Here is a 4,740-nt window from a genome sequence, read left to right as displayed (position 1 = left end):
TGCTAACACCTTCCCTACACGTAACCGACTCCCGAACCCAGAATCCGGTTCTTGTAGACCATGCCTTATCATTTTATGGTTTTTCCGTAGTTTTCTAGAATAAACTATGGTGGCGACTCCAAAATCTCTTTTTTCGAAAATCGTCGTTCTTTTCTTTTTTGGATCGTCGTCCCATCGCGATCCCGATTGCGACAGATGGCGACTCCGCTAGGACATGTGAGAGTCAGGCCATTTAATTAGATGCGCGAATTTGATGTGGATTTTCTTTGTGTTTTTCTTCCCCTCTTCATTATCTATGTTTAATTTTTGAAATAATTGTCTATGAATTATTTTGGTTGTGCTATATTGAACCCTAGGGTAGAGAGCATGTTTATATCTACCTGGGGATCTTCTGGTTATTTTGTTGATGTTGTTTTAGATATGTTTCATATTCTCCCTTCACACTTTATGCATATCATGAGTGAGGCCCTATACCCGGGTCTGAGTGAACCTTAAGGAGTGGAGGTCCAATGATTGTCATGTTAGATCTCGGATCTACTTGGCTATTGGAAGACTTCATCTAGAGTTTGCTTCTTCTTGGCATGCCACATCTGTTAGAGCGTCTATCGTTGTGGTTATGTCCTGAGGTTGACTTTAGCTCTAGAGGCCTGTGAGATGATTTAGAGCTACCATTTAATTAGCATGTAAAAAAAAAAAACTCATAGACCAAAACAAGTTTTCCATACCAAGTAGGACACAAAGGGAGATCTATGCAGTTTTATAACCCTCATTTTTGCTTAATAAAAACATGCACCTTGTGCATATCTTGAGTCATTTGTTTTTCTTGCAAATTATCAAACTCATGTTTTTCCAAAGTAATAAAAATAAATAAAATGATAAATAAAAAAATAAAAGTTGAATTGTTAGACTTTTCTGAGGTCCAATGATTAATAAAAATAACAATTTGACATTTTTCTCGAGACGTTTGTGTGCATGTTGCTTGAACATCTTCACCCTTCAGCTTTCCCAAAATAAATGGTTGTCCCCAACAAACATTGTCACTACCCAGAGTAATAAATAAAAACCTTCACACTGGGACAAATTGACCTGACCAAATTTTTCACGCTTGCGCTAGTAGGGTGATCCCTGAATCCATTGAGACAAACAACAAAAACAACAAAAACAATTTTCAAAAAAAAAACAAAAAAACAAAACAATAAAGAATAAGTCCTCTAGATTGAAAACTCGAAAAGGCAGTCTAGAAAGAAAAAACAACCCATGTTGAGGTCATCTAGTTGCAAAATTAATCTTTTTGAAAATAAAGCAATCAAAATTTGAAATGACGTGTGGCCATCTTTCTCTATCTAAAAAAGCAAAATATATATATATATCCATTGTCACCCTGTTTGAGCCAAAAATAATTTCTTTTTCAAAATAATCCCCAAACAAGGGTTTTCATCAGGTAGGAGTTAACTCATGACGCAAATGAAGAGCACTAAATGATTAAACAAAGAGATTTCATCAAGAAGTGTAAAAAAAAACAGAAAAAAATCACAAAGTGATGTTGAAAAAAAAAAGTGCTCGATTAAAAAAATCGAAAAGTTGATGCAATACTTAGATGATAACCCTTGTTTCAAAAAAAAATATAACCAACAAATATTCATTTGGGCCTTTATGTCTTATCTTTCAAAACCTTTTATCCCCTAGCCACGTTACAAGCCTAATAAAGTCCACGCAGATCGAATAATGTTTGCTCAAATTTTCATAAAGCTTAACTTTGCGATATGGCGACTTTCAAAGTGTCGTAAAAAAAAAGGGTAATGTCTCAAGAATAGGGGGTCACTCTGCCATCTAACCAGAAGCGTGCGAAAAAAAAAACAACAAAAAAAAAACAATTGGGGCAACCTTGTTAAACTGATCCTCTTCATTTACACTACCTTTCTTGACAGAACTCATACACCGAAAAACAGGGGGGGCACCTATGTTGGGCCTCACATGATATTGATTTGCCCTCAAAGTAGGGACAACCTTATGAATTTTTCACTGGGATTTTTCACCTTGCTCAAATCCCATGCTCATTTTCCCAAACATCAAACTGGGGCAAAATTTTTGGTATATCATGTTTTGTCTTAACACTCACATATTACATCTCCTCATTTTAAAACAACTCTCAAAACCATCCTTTTGCCAATAAATTCAAGCATGTGTGCATTAATGTTTCGAAAAAGAATCAAAATGTATAATCTCAAAGTGTAGACCTCAAAATGTATGACACTACTCTTTTTAAAAATAAGTTGATGATTGTAATTACGATATTTGACTCAAAAAAAAAATAATTAAAAAAAATAAAAAAAAAGAAAAGAAAAAATCAATATACAACAAAGCTTTTCATTTCAGATTCAAAATTCCCATCAATAATGTTTCTCTTATATATAGGGGTTTCAAAACCTTGATCCTTGTACAAAGTTTCAACATCTTGTTTATAGTTTTTAAGTCATAGTTTCAATGTTTTGCAAAGATTAAAATCTTGTTTCTCATATCCTCAGATCAAGACCTTTCCAAGAAATGGTCACTAATTTCTTTTTTTAAAAAAAAAAAACAAAAAAAACAAATCCACAAAAACCAAAAAAAAAATTCAAAACAAAAAAAAAATCAAAACAAAAATTCAAAAAAAAAATCAAAAAAAAATTAAAAAAAAAATCAATCAAAACAAAAATTCAAAAAAAAAATATTTAAAAAGAAAGATAAAATCACAAAAATCAAAATCCAAAATCAAAAGCAATCAATTTTAATTTTCTGCCATTGGTGTCTCGGCCATCTGCTAAGCAATGGTCGTGCCCAATTTTATTTTTCTGCCATTGGTGTCTCGGCCCTCTGCTAGGCAATGGTCGTGCCCAATTTTAATTTTCTGTCATCGGTCCTCTGCTCCGCAATGGTCAAATTTTAATTTTCTGTTATTGACCCTCTGCTTGGTAATGGTCGGATTTAAATTTATGTTCTGTAAGTTTGGCCCTCTACAAGGCAATGGTCAAATCCAGGTTTTAGTTTTCTGTTATCGGTCATCTGCTTGGCAATGGTCGGATTTAAATTTCTGTTCTGCGAGTTTGGCCCTCCGCAAGGCAATGGTCAAATCCAGGTTTTAGTTTTTTGTTATCGGCCCTCTGCTTGGCAATGGTCAGATTTAAATTTCTGTTCTGCGAGTTTGGCCCTCTGTAAGGCAATGGTCAAATCCAGGTTTTAGTTTTCTGTTATCGACCCTCTGCTTGGCAATGGTCGGATTTAAATTTCTGTTATGTGAGTTTGGCCCTCTGCAAGGCAATGGTCAAATCCAGGTTTTAGTTTTCTGTTATCGGCCCTCTGCTTGGCAATGGTCGGATTTAAATTTCTATCCTGCGAGTTTGGCCCTCTGCGAGGCAATGGTCAAATCCAGGTTTTAGTTTTTTGTTATCGACCCTCTGCTTGGCAATGGTCGGATTTAAATTTCTGTTCTGCGAGTTTGGCCCTCTGCAAGGCAATGGTCAAATCCAGGTTTTAGTTTTATGTTATCGGCCCTCTGCTTGGCAATGGTCAGATTTAAATTTATGTTCTGCGAGTTTGGCCCTCTGCAAGGCAATGGTCAAATCCAGGTTTTAGTTTTCTATTATCGGCCCTCTGCTTGGCAATGGTCGAATTTAAATTTTTGTTCTGTGAGTTTGGCCCTCTGCGAGGCAATGGTCAAATCCAAGTTTTAGTTTTTTGTTATCGGCCCTCTGCTTGGCAATGGCCGGATTTAAATTTTTGTTCTGTGAGTTTGACCCTCTGCGAGGCAATGGTCAAATCCAGGTTTTAGTTTTCTGTTATCGGCCCTTTGCTAGGCAATAGTTGAACTCTTTTTGTTGCATCCTGGTGCTTTTCATTGATTTTTTTTTTTTGTTATCATATCTACTTGGATTGGTTTTTGTTTTTCTGCTTTATCTTTTGAAACCCAGACGAAATTAGTGTTTCTATCTTTACTTAGCTTTTACTCAGATAATACAAAAATATCAAATTTTCATATCATCTAGTAAAATCTAAGTAAAAAGGGGCAGCTGTCAACATCCAATTTCGTCCAGGTGATTAAATAATAGGACTTGATTTTACTGTTGTCTTATTTCATTTTATTTTTAATTTTTATTTTACTATTTTTGTTTAGTTTTTAAATAAAAAAAAAGAAAAAGAAAAAGAAAATAGAAAAAAAACGAAAAATAAAAAAAATACTATTTCGTTTTACTATTTGCACCAAATTAACTTTTTAATCCTTGGCCCAATGGCCCAAAATAACCTCATGTTTTTTTACTTCCTCACCACTATTTTTTCTTCTCACACCCCAATCTCCACATCACCCTCACATCATCTTCCACATCACCTACTTTTTCCACCTCATTTTCATTTTTTTAATATACCATTTTTTCTAATAATTTCACTTACTTTTTTTTATTATATATCTTTTCCACCAACTTTTTATATTATTTCTTTAACTTATTTTCCACATTAACTTTTACTATTTATCATATTTTATTTCATCCACTTTCTCCACCAACTTTTTATATTATTTCTTTAACTTATTTTCCACATTAACTTTTACTATTTACTATTTTTATTTCACCTACTTTCTCCACTAAATTTTTATATTATTTTTTTCACTTATTTTCCACATTAACTTTTTCTATTCATTTTTTTATTATATTTTATTTCACATAATTTCTCCACTCACTTTTTATATTATTTCTTTCACTTATTTTC

Source organism: Vigna radiata, unplaced genomic scaffold, assembly GCF_000741045.1.
Source record: "Vigna radiata var. radiata cultivar VC1973A unplaced genomic scaffold, Vradiata_ver6 scaffold_95, whole genome shotgun sequence".
NCBI classification, from domain to species: Eukaryota; Viridiplantae; Streptophyta; class Magnoliopsida; order Fabales; family Fabaceae; genus Vigna; species Vigna radiata.
This window is presented reverse-complemented; position numbering follows the sequence as displayed.